Source organism: Furipterus horrens, unplaced genomic scaffold (genome assembly GCF_987537825.1).
Source record: "Furipterus horrens unplaced genomic scaffold, mFurHor1.1.pri manual_scaffold_1, whole genome shotgun sequence".
Taxonomy (NCBI): Eukaryota; Metazoa; Chordata; class Mammalia; order Chiroptera; family Furipteridae; genus Furipterus; species Furipterus horrens.
In genome coordinates this window covers 174,800,638-174,823,265 of record NW_028327171.1, presented here as the reverse complement: position 1 = coordinate 174,823,265, position 22,628 = coordinate 174,800,638, and the positions used below count along the sequence as shown (strand labels likewise).

Here is a 22,628-nt window from a genome sequence, read left to right as displayed (position 1 = left end):
TTTCATTTATATGTGAAATCTAAAGAACAAAATAATTTAACAAACAAAACAGAAACAGAATCGTAGATACAGGGAACAGACTGATAGTTACCAGAGGAGAGGGAGATTGGGGAACTGGGTGAAAAGGTGAAGGGATTAGAAAGTACAAATGGTAGTTACAGAATAGCCACAGGAATGTAAAGTACAGCAGAGGGAATATAGTCAATTACATTGTAACAACTATGTGTGGTGCCAGGTGGGTACTAGACTTCCCCAGGAGATCACTTTGTAAAGTATATGACTGTCTAACACTATGCTCTAGACATGAAATTAATATAAAATAATATTGAATGTCAACTGTAAATGAAAAATAAAATTTAAAGTTTGAAAACAAAAGCATATATTTTAACAAAATAAAAGCATGTTGCCTTACTCTAGTGAATACTTTTGTTCAACGAAAATGATAACCTAATCCTGATTTGGATCTAGGTGCTTCTATTAAATGACAGAAGCTGTTAAGGGGCTTTCTGCAGCACAACAGGGGCCCTCCTATGAGGCAGGCAGGACATTTGTGCTTGGGCCCCACCCTCCATGGTCCTGAGCCCTCCATTTACTCAGCCTCTGTTATTGAGGCTGATCCCACTAGGGGCCATGTCCATCCCGGCAACTGCTCTTTTCACCAGAGGGCCTTGACCAGCCTTTGGCACAATTAATAGTGGAACACAATCTGTAGTTTCTCACTATCACCTCCCTGCAGATAATGTAAGTCTCAAATTTTCCAAACAAAATTTTATTGTAAAAAGGTAGGAAAGCAAGGCTAACAGATCAAGACATAGTAGTTCCAAAGAAATCATTGGAATCACCATTTTTTCTTCTTAAGTCAACATTAACCATTTATTCAAAGTTTTATAAGTATATGAAAGGTTAAAATCTTTTGTGACATAAAGCCATTTCAAATAGTTTCATGTATCAGCTGAGCACAAGAGAGTGAGAAATAGTGAGTAGGCCCCATTGGGGCATCAAGACAGTAAAAAGGGGCTCAGCAGCCTCCCCTAGCTGGCTATCCTCCCTGATTCCCTGCCTGTGTGGCATTAGTGGTAGCATTGCTGCGGGCCAATTTTAGTGCCATTGCCTCATTATTAATGTCAAAGACTCCTTGGATTTTTTTCATGTTTCTCATGCTGTATTAATAAATGCCTCTTCTACACTGGAAGCAGTCTAAGCAGAAGTTTCCATGAAGATAAGTCCATGTTCTCATGCAAAAGCTTCACCTTCTTTTTTTGCTTCTCTTCTAAAATCTAAATCACTTTCATTTCCAATATGCATAATGACCACATTGGAATTGGAACACTGGAGGGCATCTTCTAGGCAGGTTTTTGAATAATTGAATGTATCTCTCCTTGTGATATACACTAGTAAAGGCTCTGCTGCACCTCAGTACTATAAACTTGTGATGGAATGAAAGGACACCTGTCCTGCTCTATTTATTGTTCTTTGTTTTTTCATTTCCCATCAATAGTTATCATTTGAGCGCCAGACTCTACCCCAATAGTAAGGTCATGCACTAGCTGAATTCTATTGTCTGCGAACTGTAAGAGTAAGCATGATTTTCCAACACCTGTGTCATTGATGATGATGTACTTGAAGAGATAGGCCACTGCCACTCAGTGCCAGGGCACACGGCTCTGGAACCACCATTTTTATATGCCTTATTTTAATTATTTAACGCCTTTATTTTTCAGGGTGGTGAAATACATTTTGCATCAAGAGAACTATAAATAGATAGTTGTACTTATAGCTATGTCTACGTATTACTTTGATTTTACTTAAATTGTCTCAAGTCCCCCAAAAGTTACACTACAAAGTACCAAATGTTTTTAGATAGCTAATCTCCATGTAAACGGTAAAACTGTAGATAACTCACTCTCCCAAAGACTTACTTTAAAAAGCAAATTAAGTCTGGGTAAATATTTTAAAGTAATAATAATAATGAAGCTTATATATGGGGCCCATTCTCTTTTGTTTTATAGAACCCCAGCCATGCATACTCTGGAGGCTAACATTAAACAATCAATCAAAACACTTTATGACTTTTGTATAAAGTACTTTTGTGTCTTCAATTGTACTAGTTCTCTGCTGACAGCAGAATAATCCGGCCACCTATGCTGCTATGTAGCAAGCGAGGTCACACACCTCAACCGTGTGTTAAGGCAACTGGCTTTTAAAGGCTCCTCCTGAGCACTGTAAATTTGGTCAACTGATTTAGTTTCCCTGAGCTTCAGTTTTTCTCAAGTGTAAAATGGACATAATATTTTCCTTTTTCTATAGCTGTTGGAAGAAACAAACAGGAAATATATGCAAGCTGCCAGCACAGGGCTTGGTATTCAATCCATGGCTGTAGTTAGTAATTATGGTTATAATAGTAATTTAAAAAATATTAGTAGTTATTTCATGGAGAAGCTAGATGGAAAAAAAGAAATGCTTCAATAGCCACAGCTTTCCTGATGTACCTGAATCCCTGCCAATAAGGCAGGTAGCTGTGTTGTGTGACTTCTTCTCCTGGTGTAATATAGCCATGTGTTGGAGAAAAACACATTAAGAGGGAGGAATATCTTCTGCCCACACTCCATGTCACAGGCATGAGCAGAGAATTAATTGTCCAAGAGGAGTGACTTTAGGATTCAAAGTATCCCTTGATCCCTAAACTTTTCCATCACTAGTGATTTCTGGCAGTACAAATAAAAATTTGGTGCATCAAATATCTGGTCCAAGATGTGGACCACTTACAATGTACCAGGCACCAGAAGGGGGTGGGTGGAGATGAGTGGTAGCCACACCTTTCCTTTGAGGAGCTATAATTTAATGGAAGAAAGATGGACATGTAAATGGTAAGAGGGAAATAAGCCAGAAATTGGAGACATTAAAAGAAAACACTAAGCATCAGGAGCAATAAAAAATTTCAGACACCTTAAACTTTTCTGTTTAAAGCATGTTTTGTAAGGTGAAGAATGTAGCAGGTTGGGTCAGTAATGTATGATGTATAATTTTATGTCATAATTTTAACAAAGATCTTATGCTAGTCATTCTAATCAGTTCCAATATTTCACAGTAGAGCATAGAGGCTAAATCTCAAATTTCTTTTTTAAGACAGAGACATTATTTCTAAGTATATACTAACACACATTTCCTACCTTTATTTAAATAAAGTGAGGACTAATGTATTTTATAAATGCAAAACATAGCTTCTTAAACACCTGTGCAATGAGCAAGTTGGGAAAAGCCTTTGAAGGGATCAATGGAAAAAAAATCTCACTTGAACTTCCCTTATCTGATGAAAGTGGAGCCTCCCCAAAATAGAGCTGCCATTAACCCTTTTCTGGAGCAGCTTCCAGCCTCCTTCCAGGAGGAGACTGCCCTACAGAACATCCTGTACTTTCACATTGAAGCCCTAAACCACTCTGCCCTATGGTTAAACTGATATATAAACTCTTACCTCTGGCTACAGTGCTTACTCACTACTCAGTACTCCCACGGTATAATGAACGTGTCTCTTACTGTCAATCAATTTATGAGCTCCACTACTAGAACCTAAATTGGAACCATTCAACTCCATGACATGAGATAAAGGGAAAAATTCTTCCCTTCATTCTACAGGCAACCTACCATACATCTGAAAACTAGACTTTAAAAAGTTTCTTTTTCAATAATTTAAGTTTATTTGTAGTTTTTTTTTTTTTTAATTTATAGAGTTTGGTAGATTTTGTTAAAGACTTGAATGCTTCTACTGTATTTTAGGACCAAATCAGCACACCTTTCCTTATATCTTGTTAATTTTGGCAAGGAATTAAAAAACAGAGTTTTTGCTTAATAACATGTTTGTGGTTAACATATGTTTTTAATAAATATGTCAAATTAGAATTTCAAATATGCAAAACCAAATAAAAGCTGTTTTAAAGGATGATAGCTTCTCAAAGTCCAGTATGTCTAGAAACAAAGCATAAAGAAGACTATTAGAAGGGAGATGTGTGATCCTAGTTTCATGTACTCAGATTTTAAGAATCATACATAAATTGCGGTGGTCACCACAACCAAACACTGATGTTTTCATAATTAATCTATTTATAAAGAAATGGGTGATGTGGAAGGAGAACAAACAAAATGAGAATGGAAAATAAGTCGCTGGACTTGAATACATAATGACAGCAAGAAAAACACTAAGCTAAGACATGTCAAGATGGTGTTTTATCTCAGGAAAATGTTAGGAACTTAGAAGATTCTGGAGATGAGAGTCATGTTTTCTGTTTCTTTTGAATTTTTTTATAGTCTGAAACAAAGGTGTGCAAAAAATAGGCAGAGGGGGAGAGCGAGAGGGAGGGGAGGAGGAAGGGAGAGAGAGAGAGGGAGAGCGAGAGCAGACAGGCAGAGTGGCAGAGGGAAAATTAGAATCTCAAAGTTAACAACACTTCTGTACTATCAGATCAATAGGCGTTCAAGCAATAGAGCAAATCTATCAGGGATCACTTTCATCATCAATTCTCAGATATAACAATCAACTGTGAATGCTAACAAGAAAAATGTCTCATAAAATCTATGATTTTAAGTGTTCCTAAACGTCACTCCAGTCGTTCTTGAATTCTGGCTGCCACTGAGATGAGAAAGGCTTAACCTTAAGGTGAATTATTTTCATAACTCTGCATTTAATTCATTCAGCCAGTTTTGAATTTTGAGACAAGGAACACATATGTTTCCTTCCCTAGTGGCATTTTTACACTCAAATGAGTCAAAAGGAACTATCCTGTCAACAACTCAAGTAATTTAAAAAAGGCATGATTTTGAAGTTTTATACATTTGAACACACATGGACATTTACAAAATGTTTATCAATATTTCAGTTTTTCAAATGTGACCTTTGCAGTTTGATTTAGTTTTGTATTTTCCCTTCTAAGCTTATGATAGCAATTAAAAATTAAATTGGCCTTATTGGAGAGGTTAATTTACTTGTGTTGCAGATTGAAACAGAAACAACTCAGGCTGTATTTTCAAAGCAGTTTACCTCTGTAAATCTCAATGCTTTATAAAAACATCATACGGTGATAAGTTTGGAATTACTGTGTAGACTACATAGAAACCAACTATGTGCTTCCATGATTTGAATGTGTACACAAATTCCCTGGGACAGCATTAATATGCAGATTCTGATTGAGAAGTTCTGGAGTAAGGCCTGAGGTTTACTACTTCAGACATACAGGCGATGCTGAAGCTGCTGGTCAACAGACAATATTTTCCTTTTTTTCATTCACAATTAGTAATTGATTAATTTAGTATGTTTACCTTTAGACTAGCCAAGTGTTCTGCCCCTTTATATACTTTAGTATATAAAAAGAGCTGTACACATGGAATTTCTTCAGAATTTATAAGAAATGCTCACCCTAAAAGGTTAATTTGTTTGTTTTTCTGTCTGTCTTTATTAGAGATAGAGAGACCAGCTTATTTTAAGTCCAATTCTTGCCACGAATTTTGCTGCATTTACAAAATGTGCTGATGTGAAAATCTAAAAAATAGCCACGGATCCAAAGGATATCTTCAGACCTGATCAACAATAACATTTCTGGCAACACAGGGAGGAACAAGAGGCTGCAATGAGTGTTTTTACCTTAAAAAGCTACCACAAACTATATTTCATATTGTTATTGGAACAACAGAATCAATGTCCTCCATATGGGCCAGCAAAAAACAGACACCATTAAAATGCTATTGAAAGCCATGAATTGAAAAATGGTGCAGACTAAGAGAGTAATGATCCAAGCAGGGCACAAACAGGAGGCCAGAAATTCTTTAGGGCGATCTTCCATGGCTTTGACTCTTTTAAAATACACACACATACACATACATATGTAGTTACACACATGCGCACACACATGCGCACATATAAACACAATGAAGCAGTTTCTGGTGAGAACAGAAAAAACTTCCTCAAGATATCCTGACACTGTGCAGTTGGGCTCATGTATTACAACCTTGATTCATTAAAATATGGTAAAGTCCAGGGTAAATTTGCCTCCGTGAATCAAGTCAGAAACTATCGGTTTATGGTTCTTCTGCTCCGTAAAAGAGACAGAAAAATATAAGTTGAAATTGATAGCTTCATTTTTGTTGTTGCTGTTCTCTATTTGTCCACCAGCTTTTAGCATAATCTTAAGTAGGTATCCAAGTAATTCAATCTGGCTAGCTACTCAAGATTATATTCTTTAATTAATCTTATTCACCTGGTTAACATTTTAGATTTTAATTAACTACATATGGGCAATAAACAGAATAATTTGTGAAGAAAGAGAGTATGTGTATTCATCTAATTTCATACTAAAATAGAACAGAATTTCAGGAGCTAAAGTTAACATAGATTTCACAGCAACAAAACACTTTTTTTTTCAGTAGTTGGATATTGAGCTTCTTCCATTACAGAGGTACAAACTTACCTGTTTTCAGCTTTGTTAAAAGCTAATGTGGACGCTAAAATACTATTAACCACTACTGCCTTTTTCTTAATTTGTCTCATATTCGTGTCTCTTATAACAGGGAAAGAATGATACATGATTGACTAGACACATTAATGCGAGTCAAAAAGGAAATCAGGTGAGGTTTCAGGTGTTTCAACTCTTTTCGAAACACCAATTCATATAAATTGAACCCATCAAAGACTCTAACTTATTATAAATTAAGAATGTAATTTGTTTAAATGGGCTCAAAACTGTTTTAAAATATAGTCAAGAATACTGTATTTGTACACACAAATAGAATAAAATAACTTTAAAGGATCTGACTCCTATATTAAAGTGGTAAATACATTAACTCAAGCATTTATTAAGCACCCCCTAAAGCCTAAAACTTAGATAGACATCAAAGGCATACATATCAGGTACACAGTTCAAAAAAGAATAAAAATCCTGCTCTCTAGAACATGAGAAGACAATGCGTAGAAGATGCTATTGTACAAATGGAATATATGAACATAAGTAAGACTACGTATGTGCCTTTCATCCACATTCATATGATACACAGTCTTAAAATTATCTAATCTCTTTTAATGATCAATTACTTATTTGAAACTGTAGAGCTGGTAGAGAACGTTTGCTTTTTAAGTATTAGTTCAAAGATGTATAAAACAATTTTGTTGGTGGTAATTACATGTGTGGGGAGAAAAGAACTGTTTACAGTATATAAATATCATGTTGGAAACTTCCTTTTGATGCCAGAAAGTAGATTAATATTTTTCCATTTGTTACATCACCAAGGATAAAAACAAAAATCTCTAATCTGTAAGGTTGTACAACCCCCATTTTGAAGCACAAACCCCACAGAAAAGTGGGAAGGATGAATGTCTTTTATATTTGTTCATGATATTTTAAGTACTCATGCCCTCATGAGAAAAATTATTTCTTATAGTAAGACATTTCACTAAATTCAGAATAGAACTTTAAATTTTAACATCTGATAGAAAATTTTCTTTTTTTTTTTAATGTGTTTTATTGATTATAATATTACATTTGTGCCAATTTCCCTTCCCTCTGCTCCCCTCCACCCGGTGGCCCCCCTCCCTCCAGTTGTCCCCCCCTTTTAGATCATGTCCATTAGTTGTGCATACAGTTCTTCTCAACCTCTCTCTGTCTATTCCATTCCCTCCTACCATGATCCTTAATTCCTATATCATCTCCCTCCCTCTCCCCATTCCCCCTCCCTGTTGACCTCCCCCCAATATGTTCCCCGTACCTATAGTTCTTTTTCCACTCTCGTTGCCTGTTTAGTTTGCCTTTGTTTCAATTCCCTAGCTTCTGTTGTTTCTTGTGATGCAGTTTTCATTTTAGATTTCATTGTCTTGATCCTCCTTTTTCTAAACCAGTCCCTTTAACATCTCATATAACAGTGGTTTGGATCTAATGAACTCTATCAGTTTTATTTTGTCCTGGAAACACTTTCTCTGTCCTTCTATTCTGAATGACAATTTCGCTGGATAGAGTATTCGTGGTTGTAGGTTTTGGATTTTCATTACTTTGAATATTTCTTGCCAGTCCCTTCTTGCCTGCAGGGTCTCCCTTGAGAAGTCAGCTGATAGTCTAATTGGGACCCCTTTGTACATAATTCTTTTCTTCTCTCTTGCTGCTTTTAAGATTCTCTCTTTATCTTTAATTTTTGACATTTCGATTATAATGTGTCTTGGAGTGGTTCTCCCTGGGTCCAGTTTTTTTGGAACTCTCTGTGCTTCCTGGACCTGTAAGTCTATTTCCTTCCCCAAGTCTGGGAAGTTCTCCTTTATTATATTTTCACTCAATTTTTCAAGTTCTAGTTCATCTTCCTCGCTCTCTGGCAAACCAATGATTCTTATGTTGGGCCTTTTATAGCTGTCCCAGAGCTTTCTGATCCTCTCATTGTTGCTTCCCATTTCCTCTCGCTGCATTGGTTGACTGCTTGTTCCTTCTCCATATTCCGGTTTGTTGAAATGAACTCTGGATTTTTTTTCCTCACCATCTGTCTCGTATGTGGTTTTGTTCCTTTCGTTATGAGTGTTTTTCGCTTCTTTCTCATCTTTTTCCAGATCTTTTGTTAATTCTGTAAGCCACCCGATAACAATGGCCCAGAACTGAGCATCTGACAGGTTTCTTATCTGTTCATCTGTCAGGTTCTCCATCTGTTGCCTGGTGAGCTGTGCCACCGGGATTTCTATAGTTGTCTGCCTCATTTTGACAGATGCGATTTGTTTTCTTGGGCCGGCTGTAGGGGGCAGTGCCTGTGTACTCTTAATGACCCAGCGACCGGCGCCGTTTGGCAACCTTTCTTGCTGTGCTGTGGTGCTTTGTCGTCACAAGCCAGCGACCGGTGCCTGTCCGCGACCTATTTCGCAGCCCTGTGGCGCTTTCTTTGGGGGCGGGGGTCCAAGATGGATTCACACAGTTATTCTGCTAGGAGACCGGGATCCGTCCTCCCGCCCCCCTGGGCCTCACTGTTCAAGGCGATGTGGTGGCTGCTTTCCCCAGCGTTGGGGTCGCGAGCTGCCGGGGGTTCGACTGCAGCCGGGATTGTTCTCCCTGCCACTGTCCCAGGTGCGACCGCAAACAGCACCGCCCCCTTTCGCTCCCCTTACCTGCCCAAAGGGCGCCGCTGGTTTATAACTTCATATGTTGGGCTTCCGTGTAGTTTTATTTTCTGGAATTTCTAGTTATCCTTTGTTTTGAAGTAGTTGTATTCCTCTCTAGTTGTAGAGGGAGACCTAGCGCGTCCGTCTAAGCCTCCATCTTGGCCGGAAGTCCTGAAAATTTTCTTATACAGTTCAACATTTTCAAGATCATATAATTCTTCTGTACTTACAGGAATAAAAATTGAATCATATGATGCTAAATATATTCCTAAGCTTCTAATTTAAAAAACAAACAAAAAAAAACATGGTTTACTTATAATGTAAATAAGAAGAAAAATATTTGCTAGATGTTGTCTTTTTAGGTATGTAATGAATCAGTTTTTCAAAGGTTATTATTAAGGCTTAAATGATATAAAGGACAAAATACAGTTTCTGAAACACAATAAGGTCTTAATCTTAACATAGTTATAAACATCTACCCTTTCTGTTACCTCACATATACTAGTTCGTTGGCAGCTCATAGAATAACTCTCTCTATTTCAGAGACTGCATTCAAAAGGCCATGGGCCACTTTGGGCATAAAAATGCATGTGGACTGAAAAGTATTTTTCGTTTGACTTGGTTTTTGCAGTTTGCTATTTAGATGGTGTTTAGATGAAGTCTGAGCTTTGTCACCTGTTTTAGATTCTTCCCAATTCTGTTGTTGTCGGCAGCCGTCCGTCTCGAGAGACGATGGTGTAGCTTCTTAAGAGTCTATCTGCACCGCCGAGAATGGCTGTGCAGTCCGACTCGGGAGTGACACGGTATCTGTCTCCTCCCGTGTTGAATCGACATCTTGCGATGACGCTGGAGTGTCCTCTCCAGTGAAGCTGAAGCTACAGAGCCTGGGCAGGGTGATATGGAGGGTCTGCTGTTGCCCATGCAGCAGACCCCCCCTTTCTTCGCAGCTGAAGGGTCCAAGGGAAAGACGGAGTCAATACAGCTTGGCTTCAGGTGCGCCGCAGGAGTTGCCGGTGTTGACTACAACGTCGAACCGCCTTAGGGACTCCGGCTCCGGATTTTCTGTCGGGGTTTACTCCCTTAGCCTTTCCCCTGAAGAGGTATGCCGCAAGGCAGCGGAGGTTTTTTGGAGTCAGAGTTTTCCTTCTCTGATTCTGTAACATTTCATCAAATCCACTCTGTTTTCTATCCTGTCTGATCTCAGCTCTAAGCCCTGAATCATAAGCCAATGTCAAAGAAAACACCCCAAATAATATAGCATCCACTGTAACATCTTCACATGGAAGGGAAACACTCCTTTTCTCTTCTCTTACACCATGATTGATAAGTATCCTTTCATTTCATACCACAGCAAGCCAATATTCGAAAAACTAGGGAATACCCAGCACAAACCATTTGGCAGCGTTTCAGCAACTCTTGTGACTCAGAGCATCCTGGAAAACTGTCTGCTGATTTATACACTGCTCAGCTTGGTATCTGAGTCTGCTCTGAAACATTGTCTTGCCATTGAATGAAAATGTAAAGTCTTCCCTATTCTCTAGCTCCCTATCCTCTCAACCCCTCAGATAACGGAAGTTCCCATTAGAGAGAGAGAGTATAGCACATGGAGGGGAAAGATCGCTTTTTGTTCTCCTTCTTCTGTCCACTATAATACAAAGCTTTGCTTCTCTTCTCGGGAAAATGTAAGGCTGGCTGGCAGTCAGTTTGACAGAAGGAGAGCACTGCAGCGGAAAATTGGATAACAGGATAAAAATCTATGGGGCCACAGGAATCCCATAAAAAATGGCTTCTCCGGTCAAAACCCAGACAAGTGACAAGGGGAAATATAGAATGTTATTTATATTTAAATATTTCTAATGATAACATAATTATGCTTCTGCCTGGGTTAGAAGCCATTTTCCTGTGAGCCACCATTCTGCAAACTAAATGTTGTTATGTTGGAGAAAATCTGCATAAGAATCAGACAGCTTCAATAAGACATACAGGAAAATCCTATAAACTCCAAAATAGCTATTTTTAAAGGACAGAGAATAACAATTTATTTTTTCAAGATATCTCTCTTAGAGTACAACAGTCAAGTTCAATAAAGACGAATTATTCTCAGCCTTTTGGACATGAGAAAACCAAACTATCTAGCAGGTAGCCAATAGATTAATTTCAGTTAAAATTAAGTCTGGTATTCTGGAAAATGCCCTATTTTATTTTTTCATAATATGTCATATTGAATCATTCTATAGTTCATTATGGCCTTAATTTATTGAACTTATTGTATAGTTCAATAAACTAATATTTAAATTGCCAAAAGATATGAACTTTCTTATTTTAAAACTTGGAAAAAAGTTTTAATATAGACATTCTAAATTAATATGTCTTATAATTAATTCTACTATTAAAACCTGACATTTTGGCATACTTCCTTAAGAGCATACACTATAAGTGATATTGAAAATTTTGGTACCATAATGGAGGATAACATTTATAACTTTATAATTCAATTCATATTATACTTCCATAGAACTTTAATTCTAAGATTCTTAAGCACTTACTGGTCATCTTAATACATATATACTCTTCCTCTTTTATAGAGGGATAAATACACACACACACACATACACATCAGACCTGCATAACACAAAGCAAAGGGATGGATTGTCAGCAAGCAAACTCATTAATTCATATAAAAACAGTATCTTTATTGCCCATAATATACAACCCTACATGCCAAGCTCTGGGGGGAAAAATGCAATTATAAAGGGGTATTCAGTCACACGCCATCTAAAACTTAGGCACAGAGTGTTACAGAGTGCTGCAGATCCTCCATCTGTATGTCATTTCCCTTCTAAACATGTATGCCTGCTATCTTTGCTCCCAACTTCCTAAACCCATTTTCCTGAACAAATTTAATTTTCCTCTGCGCCAACTTCTTCCACTCTGTTCTAAAGGACCCCCTCACACTTGCTCATATGTGCTGTTCTCATTCCTAACTTCTCTTGCTTTTGCTCTTCCTCTGCCTGGATTGCCTTTGATCTCTCTCTCTCTCTTTCTCAAAGGCTAACACTGTTAGGTCTAACTAAAGTATCACTTCACCTTGAAGCCTGTTTTGACTAACCCAAATGATTGTTTTCCTTGTGAACAGCAATGTTCTAAGTGTTTAAAATATGTGACCTTATTTAGTTGCCATAATTTCATTGGGAGATAGTTCTTCATTTTAGAGATGCAAAGAGCTCAGAGCAGTTAAGTAATTTGCTTCAAAATACACAGCATAAAATTAGCATAGTCCAGATCCACACCTCATCTGTCTGATGCAAAGGCTAATGTAGTTAGAGAGCTATTGTTATTTGTGCCGTTTCTAACACCTTTTTCTCTGAACTCATGTCCTAGGCAGTATCATATGACTCAGCATTCAATAGTTCTCATGTTCATGTATACTAGACTATAAATGTGTAGAAGTTGATTTATCTCCCACTCCAGTCTAATACCAGACATTTAACTTGTTGGTAGGTTGAATCTAGTAAATCTACAGCAATATCATACATTTGAGGGAGAGCTATGTTTCTCAGATCATTGCTGTATTGCCATTGGTTTGCATTATTTGTAGTTCTATTAGCCCTGTGGAACTGTTTTCTCATGTACTATAAAATGTGAAGTCACAAAGAACATCTTCATTTTCACGCAATAGGTATTTACTGAGTGGCAATTATTGACAGTTTTTGCTAGGCACATAGGGAAAAATACTAAGGTTTAAGACAATCTCTGCTCTTAAGAAATTTATCTTGTTGAAGAGAGTTTTTTCTATATTAAATTATATATAATATGTTTAAGTACATATTACATGTATTTAGAATACGTTATATATGTACAAGAACACACAAAGCATGGTTTATACATAAAATATGCTTTAGTACACTGCCTAGCATAAAGTAAGAGCTGAATAAATACTGTATCCATACTGTGAGAATAATTAATTGGCCGTTATTGAAAATAAATGGTTATCATTTATTACCACAGATACTAGTCAAAAATATTTAGAATTTACAGTCTGGCAAAGTCAATGCTGAGGGGGAAGTGTGGAAAGCATAACAAGCTGGACGTTTTCTTACAGAGCTCTCTCCTGAAAAATGCCTTGTGAACTAAACCCCCAGTGTCAACTCACTTTTTTCAATACCATAGTTTTTCTCCTTAAAAAAATGGAATGAAGCAAAAAAGGATAACTTTTTTATACCTAGTGTAGATGTACTCTGGCTATGATTTTATCCTAATATTAACATAAATATGTAAATGCTCTCTTGTGATTGTTTTTATTACATGAATTTGTATACACTAGCCTAGGGTTAGACAAATGAGATGGGAAAACATCACGGATAGGTCTAGCATCAAAAACAATATGTGGTTCTTTGATTCTATGATTTATTTAATGGATTACAGTGAGGCACCAGCTAAAGGCTGGTCATTTAAATTATAAGCAGAGGGTTCAAAGCTGTGTCTAATTCATTACTCACACATCTCTAGTTGAGATAGTAATTTAAAGTCATGTGTGTCGCATTAATTGTAATCTTGTTTCCAAATGACAAGATAAATATCTCAAGGAACATAATATATTATGGTCATAGGTCAAACCAAATGAATGTCTAAAATAGATTAGCACTAAGTGCATGCAATATGTCATGTTTGTACATTTTTAAAAGGATAAATTGTATTAACATTTAGCAAATTGTTCATTGCACATCATCAATGTTTAGCTTTAAGTGCATTAATACTCTATTCAGTTAGAGCATTCTCTGAAAATGCCACACACAGAGATGCTGTAAAATCCCTGACTGAAAATCTAACACTTGAGAAAAAATAGAATAAGCTAATTTGTACCCTTTCTCATCAAGATTTGATTGCTTTATTTCACATTTATGTGAAATAGATATATTTTGGCCCTGAAGTGACTCACACAAAGGCAATGTTGCAATTAGCAAAAGAAGAAAATCACCAAAATACTAGGTCTTTGCTAATATGCATCTAATGTCCTTGCCTTTACTTTAGGCCTCTCCATTAGCTGGGACTGGGTCAGGACCTCAAACGTTGTCCTAGAGTGGAAAACCCAATTGTCTACCAATATCACATGGTAACATAGGTGCAGAATAAGAATGCACACTGTACTTACATTGTAATTATCAAATACACTTGGTTTTCAAATTTGGGCTGAAATTTAACTGTTGTGACTTTAGTATGAATTAACTAGTTTTCTTGCCTATAAGCCCTGAGATCATTGGTGAAATATTTACCCAATCCTCTCTTTCATTTTGCCTGTTAGACATTATACACTGCTATTTTTTTTAACCTAAAATTCCTGCTGTGAAAGTGCTTTGTATTAGTTGGGTAAATACTTTGCAAAGTCACTTAAATCAGAGTGAGAAATACTCAAGACGGAGCAGCCCACAGAAATATTTATTTAGCTATCACAGGTGTTCTTTTGGGGCTTTTTGGTGGTTATTGGTTGTTTTTGTTGAATCTGAGTGTCTTTAAAGCAAGGCAGGCTGCACAGAGTTCATCAACAGTTTTCTCTACTCCTTCTTTCCTTATGAAAAGCTCCCTCCCACACCAGGTTACCTATAGGCAGTAGACTTTATTACAGATAGATGAGGATCTGCTGCAGAGAGGGCATTTGTTATGCCAAGTGGAGTTTGCACAGAGCTGAAATAATAAGACAGCAGAGGGTTTTTTTCTCTAATTCTATTTCCCAGTCTCCCAACTGATTCTGTCATATATCCAATATTTTTCTCAACAATTTTTTAAACTGCTAGCTAGTCAGTCATCTTCTATTGTTTGTAACCAAGAACCTTGACAGATACAACACAGAAATCTTTTTCTCTGCCCTGTCACTACTTAATGCTCCTCATTACTCAGACTTAATATGTCAAGTCACTTGTTATTTCTCAAGGAAACCAATCCCTCACCCCTTAGACTAGGGCAGGCACCTCACTTCATGTTTTAGTGGGACTTGTCATTCTTACCTGTTACTAAAAATTATAATTAGCTATTTAATTACCATTATATAATCAATTTTCCTCTAGTAGAATTTTACTCAAAGGCAGAAAACATGACTATCTTATTCACTGTTGTATCCCATGCATCTCACAGAGTAGGTCTCTCAAGAGTGAAGAATCAAGTCAAAACACTTTGTGCTGTCTTTACTGTCTTTGAGCACTAGCATTTTCAAGCATCCATTTTAGGTTTTTTTTACATTTTCCAATGGATTTAATCTATTAACTTTGATATTGATGCTTTCAAAGCTCAGTCTGATGTTGCCATCCTCTGTCATCAAAGATTTTCATTGACTGGAATATTTTATTCAGTGAATTCTTTCCCTATGGGGAGGTCAAAATATAATTAATTACAAGTTTGCTTCATGACATGGAATTTGAAAACAACGTTAATTATTTGAGTTCATTTTTCAATGGCACCTGGCTAAGGACACTTGACTGAGAACTGATCTGTCCCTGCCAGGATGTCTGACAGGTCCATGAGCCAGCATTCTCTCTACAACGGGTAGGAAGAGCCAACGTTTGACTCCTGGCCCTTATTATTCCCTGCTGATCAACAACCTTCCCCTCTCCTGTTTCACTCTTTTTTTAGATATGTTATTGCCATCCAAGCCTACACTTAATGGTGTGAGAACAATTTACTTTAAAGATAATTTTATGCCTTATCAGCTCTGGAGACTAGAAAGCAGGAGAATGAAAAGTAGAATTCTTTGGAATGACTCTAAGTTTTGTGGTTCTTTCTTCAATTAATCCAGTAAAAAAATCAGTGTGGCCTGCATCACCAGCCTGAGGTATAATTAAGATCACAAATCTTTTTAATATTCAAATTAATCATTCAACCCTCACAGGACCAATTTAAAAGAAGTCAAATGGCTTCCTCTTGAAACTTCTTTCTTTAACAAAGCTGTCAAGAACAGTCATCTCTGTTTCTCATGCATCTTTCTCAGGAGAATTAACACACGAAGGGAAGGAAGCAGGGAGTGGGGTGAGAGGGGGAGAAAGAGGAAGACTAGAAGAAGGAGGAGGAGAAGGAAGGTGCTCAGCAGTCTGACCATCTTTGTAGTACTAGCCGCAGGATTCAATTGTCATTTCTGCTGTTACTGCCATACAAACTCACTGCACTCACCTGATCTTGCCCAGTGCATTCATTTGAACCTTTTTACCCTCCCAATGAGGCAGCACATGCTGCAGACATGTACCACACATAAGCATCCAAAGTCACAGATCTCCCTTTTAAACTTTCATTCTAGGTCACTGTTCCCACAGTGTGCCTATTGTGACAGGGAGGTCTTCCAGCCACAGACTGTTAAGGGAAGAAACTTCCTATGTGATGTCCTACAATTGGCTAGTGAAGTCATACCTGCCTCCCCTCAGTGTGAATGCTCCATAGGGGGACACAGGGGAAGTTATTTGAAAACACACCAATCTGTCTGATGTTCTGTTGAATAATAAAGTGGTCTCAAATGAAATGGGGAAATTATATTTCCTCTTAGAAATCTTTGACCATGCAAATTTACTCCACTTTTTCCTCAAGCATGTATAGCAAAAATACCTGGAGAAAACTTTATCAAGCTGCAAAATATCCTGATACGTTCTTTTCCCGAGTCAAGCGTTCCTACTCCTTCCATTTGCATAAAGGATCTTCAAGAAACTCCTCTCAAAATTAAAATATATATACTCCAAATTGTCCCCTCACAGTAACCTCAGAGAAAAGCAGCTTACAGCTTCATTGACTAACCAATAAACAAAAAACTGTTCTACCTTGCCATGCACCCCCCATACCTCTTTACAAAGAGAATATACACTGTTACTATTAAAGATGTTATAAGGAAATGCAGAACTGCCTTGAATGGTATAATAAAGTAAATAATTGGACCGGTTAGCATTGAGTTCCCCTGGTAACAGTACTCTGAATTCTGTGCAAGTATCAACACTTCCTAGGTGCCTTATGTGTTTGGAGGCTATTAACTCCCCACTCCTGTGTCTGTAGAGCTAGGCATGCATCTCAAATCAAAATTAATTCTGTTTCCCTGGACTCAAGATGGATCCATGGCTCAACATCAGCCTACAAGAACCAAGTTTTTGCCTTGCTCTTAAAGGAAAGACTCTCTCTTTCCCATTAGATGAGAGGTGTAACTACCACTAAAAAAGTCCGCCTTTTAATGAATTCAAACCAGAGGAAGCAGAACTAGCAATGAATCCTGGGCATATCAGATATAGGGCACTCAATTAATAAAACAATAAACTTCCTGTTTCATTGTGCTATTTTGGTTTGGGATTTCTATGAAAAGGTTCCCATCTTATACATATGAACCAATTAGTATATTAGAAGGTTTAAATTAGTGATGTACCAAGTAGAAGGGAAAGGGTGGTGAAGCACATTTTCTTTTTCTCTTTAAATTTGTGCCTCTTGTAACCATTCTAACAACAGAAAATACAGTTTAATTGGAAATAGGTTAACTTAGTTCTAAGAATAATCATCTAAGGCTAACTGCCTGGGTAGTTTTGATGTCAGATAAACTGGCTCTCCTATTTTAAAGTGCATCTCTCCTGATTAGTATCTGATTAAACAACAGAAAAAATAACCTCTTAGAACTAAAATATCAACAGCTTCTGGGTTCCATTTTTCTTCGCAAGATAATGAGCATAGCACATTGTTTAGCATGTTTTTAATTGGATGACTATCAGATATAAAATGTTTTTCTATCATTGACGCCTCGTGTGCTAAGAATTTCATTACATCCTAGAATTACCACATAAAAATTTCCCTGTGTTTGTCACAAATGTATTCCTACACACAATGATAATTACCATAACTTCTTTCAAGTATCCACTTGAAGTCACGGAGCACTCCGCCTGGTTGAAAGATCTGCTTTTGACCATGATTTGTTCTTTTCAAAATAGATTTATTTTTTTTAAAGAGGAAAATGTGAGTGGGTTTTTGTTTTGCTAGTAAGTTCTAAGCAATTAACGCTTACTCACTGCATGTAGTTCTATAAGAAGAGAAAAAGGAAACTGAAAATATGGTCCTTGCCCTCCAAAAGTTTAGAAGCTGATTCTAGTTAGAAAATGGGCAGGGTAAAAAAATTTTTACAAACACCAATAAGTGTAATAGTGAATCATTAAGAGATGAGAAAATAATTGGTAAAAAGGGTTCTTCATAAATTGTTTCATCAGAGGGAATGATTTTTACCATTCATCAATTCAACAAATGATTGTGTACATGTCCCATGTGTTAGGTACAGTGTTAGATGCCCATGGTCCTTGTTTTGCTTAGTCTTTTATAATGGATACACATCAGTTGTGCTTAATAATTATCATGACTCATGAAAACATTGATTCATTCAGGGCCCACAATTGGGCAGTTTCCAGTGTGTAATTGTTATAAACACATGTTCATGTTTCCTGATACGCATGATTGTTTATATCTAAGGGAGTGGAATTGCTGAGTCATCATGCTAAATTATTTTTGTAAGTCATTAAACCCATTTATATTCTTGCCAGTAATAAATAAGAAATCCCATTGATACACATCCTCAACAAAACTCAGAGTTGCAATTGCTTAATTTTTTTCCAGTCTATTTTGTGTAAAATGCTATCTCACTGTGGTCTCCTTTTCCTAATCAAAATTAGGTTAAACATTTCTTCGTATGTTTAGTTTTTCCTTTCTCCATTTTTTACTCTATTAATATCCTTAACATTATAGATATACATAAAGATAATATAATAGCAAATACAAGATTCTAGCAAGTCAACAAAATAGAGAGGATCACTTACAAGCTAAAAGTCTCTTGTATTCTTTGCTTCTTGGGGGATATGCAAAAGAACACTTGTAATTTGGCCTAGTAGTTAACAGAAACATTAACCTAACCCCTAACTGTTACTCACCTTACCTAATATGAAGCAAGTTCGCTTTAGAATTCTGGATTTTCTCAGAGTTTCCCATACCTCACCTCATTCCCAAAGCTCATAGAATTCCAATCAGATCAAAAGAAGAGTATCTGGACAGGAAAGGCCCCTTTTACACAGAATGGCTGATTATCTGAGACCAAGACCTTTACAGACTAGAAGGCTCATGAGTTCTCATTATAATCTAAAGACTAGTTCACTCTTCAGGAGCACAGAACTCTCTGATCCCCATGGAACCACCCCTGATGACCACATTGGGATGACCTTATGTTAGACTACAGAAAAATCACTTCAAACAAATTAGAATGGGAATATACACTGGAGTCAGAGAGGCAAGGAACATTCGCTTTGGGCACATGGGAGAATATCAATTGAAGTCACTCTTTCAACTTTCCAATTTACAAATGTGAAAGACAGAAAGCTAATGATCACACAAAATCTTTTGCTTCAAAGAGTGCCTGACACTTATTGAAGAGCACAATAAAATACTGGAGATACTGTATAGCTAGAAAGGCATACCAAAAGTAACTTAATAAATTAACATAAGTATTTAAAAGGCTTTTAAAAGGTGAGAAGAAATATTTCCATATTCAAGTCATATTCAGAATCTTGGCACTTTTGAAAATCATGGCTTTTGTCCTCAAATGATAGCAAGAAATAACAAAGCTTCAGAATCCAGAGTTTCCAAACCAAGCGCATGAGATGGGAGAAATCTCACCAGTAATGGTGTTTATTTGCATTTGTAGATGCTGTCTTCGTCCATTCAGGCTGCTACAACAAAATACCACAGACTCAGTAACTCATAGACCATAATAATTTATTGCTCACATGCTGGGAAGTCCAGGAAAAAGACACTAACATGGCTTCATTCGTGTGAAGGCTGGTTTCCTCTCAGCCTGTGTCTCCTCATAGTGTCCTCACATGGGGGAAGGGCTATTGACCTCTCTGTAGCCAACTGCATAAGACACTCATCCCATTCATGAGGGATCCTCCCTCATGGTTTAAGCACCTCTCAAAGGTCCCACCTACTAATACCATCTTGCATCAGGCATCAGGATTTCAACACAGGAATTACATGGGACACAAATATTCAGATGACAGCAACTATATTTCCAGTGCATTTTCTTCCTCAACATTCCAGGGTATTTGGAATGGGCAGAAATTTAAATTTCCATTTTTACCAGCGGACAACTTGAGTCAAAGAGAAACAGGCAACTGTCCAAAAGCCACAGGGAAATGAGTCCCACACACAGACCTAGAAGTCACATCTCTTCAATCCTACTGTGTCCTGTGATCAGGAATCCTCTTTCTGCATATCTTATGATAAAATGGGTTGGAAAAATTCCAACATTACATCAATGTAAAGCTTTCTTTTTTAAAACAAAATGAGGTATAAATGTGTCATGTGATCAGCTATTTAAATTCTGTGTGTATATAAGGAACCTGGGGAAAGCTTATAAAACTGGTTAGCAGCTACCTCAACTCTTTTTTTGTGTGTCTTTATAAAAATTCCCAGATGTCACAACTGTCACACCTACTTGTTAAATTAAAGAAACTCTTGAACCACAGTAAACCAATGCTAGAACAGATGGAAAGTTTCTTTTGGGGCTGAAAAAAAGAAATTTCTAATTAAGAAATGCCTGGACACTATTTTATCTCCCTTCTAGTTGACTGAACTATGAGATTTCCTTATGTCACAGTTTAGAAACATTTTAAAAGCTTTATTTCCCTCCGTATTCTTTATTTCTTCATGAATCCATAAGCGTTAGCTTAAAATCTGCTCATTTTTACTCACTCCTTAAAATATCGCTATGGTGCTTTCAAAATACTGAAATTTTTATTAAATATTTTTACATAATGGTTATATTGAACACCTTTATCCTTTTCCACCTTGTGTCAAGTTTGCGTCTTACATTTTCTCTCCATTCACTTACAACTTTAAACAGCATCTATGACGTGCCTAACTCTTGCTTCTTCAGGGTGTTATCACCTAGCTACCCAAAAAGAGGCATCCCAGTGCAAAGTATAGAGAGCCTTGGGCCGGGTATAGAAGCAGATGTCAGTTTTCCGTCAACTACTGCCCCAGCCCCCAAGTGCAATCACCAGCCAACAGTTACCTTCCTTTGTATCTTTCTGGGGAAAAGGTGAGCTGGGTTCCCCGTGGCACCGTCCAGAGGTCAGCTACTTCTCTGACTGGCATTCTCGCCACGCTGTGATTCTTCTTTGGAGCCCTTTCCATATTCACTGCTGCCACCATCGCAGGCTCTTCACTCCCTCAGATTACCACTAACCTGGGGCCATGCAGACAGCCTGGGCTGTGGCTGTAGAGGAAGACGTGGAGCAGCTCACAGCCTAACAGTTATCTTGAGATAAAATATCAGTGCTCTTTAAATGTCCTCAGCCAGTTATATGCGCTTGATGTTTTTTAGTGCAGTTATAAATTTCACAGCAATTTAGCAGAAAGTACAGAGTTTCTGTATTCCCCTTGATCATGTGCGCATGCGCACTACCGCGTGCCCGCAATCCACACCCTCTTCCACTATCAACATCCAGCACTACAGTGGTACATTTGTTCAAATCGATGAACCTACACTGACACATCATTACCCAAAACCCATGGTTTGTATTAGGGTTCACTCTCAGTGTTGTACGTTCTATGGCTGTTGGCACATGTACAAGGACATGTATACACCATTGTGCTATTACACAGAATAGCCTTAAAAATCCTCTGTGCTTTGTCTATTCATCTCTCCATCCCCCTAACCCCTGGCAATCATTGATCTTTTTCTTGTCTCCATTGTATGTCGCCTCTTCAATTTCTTTTATTTAACTTGGTAATGTGAATTTAAGGTTCCTCCATGTCTTTTCATGGCTTGATAGTTCAATTTCTTTTTAGTACTGAAGAATATTCAATTGTCTGGCTATACCAGTTTATCTATTCACCTACTGAAGGACATCTTGGTTTCTTCCAGGTTTGGGACATTATGAATAAAGTTGCTCTAAACACCCCTGAACCAGTTTTTGTGTGGACATAAGTTTTCAGATCATTAAGGTAAATACCAAGGAGCACAGCTGCTAGGTCATATGGTTAAGAGTCTTAGCTTTGTAAGCAATTGTCAAACTGTCTTCCAAAGTGGCTATGTACCATTCTGCATTCTTGCCAGCAATGAAGGAGAGTTCCTGTTGCTCCACATCTTCCGCAGGATTCGGTGTGGTCAGTGTTTAGGATTTGAGCCATTCTTATATGTGTATAATGGTATCTGATTTTTTTTTTATTTCAATTCCCTAATGACAGATGATTCCAAACATCCTTTTATATGCTTATTTGTCATTTGTATAACTTCTCTGATGAGGTATCGATCAGGTCTCTTGCTTACTTTTTAAATCAAGTTTATTTTTTTCTTATTGTTGAGCTTTAAGAGTTCTTTCCATATTTTGGATAACAGTCCTTAATCAGATGTCTTCTGAAAATATTTTATCCCAATCGGTGTCTTATCATATCATTTTCTTGACATTACTTTTTTAAAGAGCACAAGTTTTTAATTTTAATAAAGTCCAGTTCATCAATTATTTCTTTC

General features: G+C 37.2%; 1 pseudogene; it reads right to left on the bottom strand.

Moving 5' to 3' along the window:
- Window positions 1-1,039: 1,039 nt before the first annotated feature.
- LOC150022321 (ras-related protein Rab-2A pseudogene) lies at window positions 1,040-21,307 on the bottom strand (annotated as a pseudogene).
- Window positions 21,308-22,628: the final 1,321 nt, after the last annotated feature.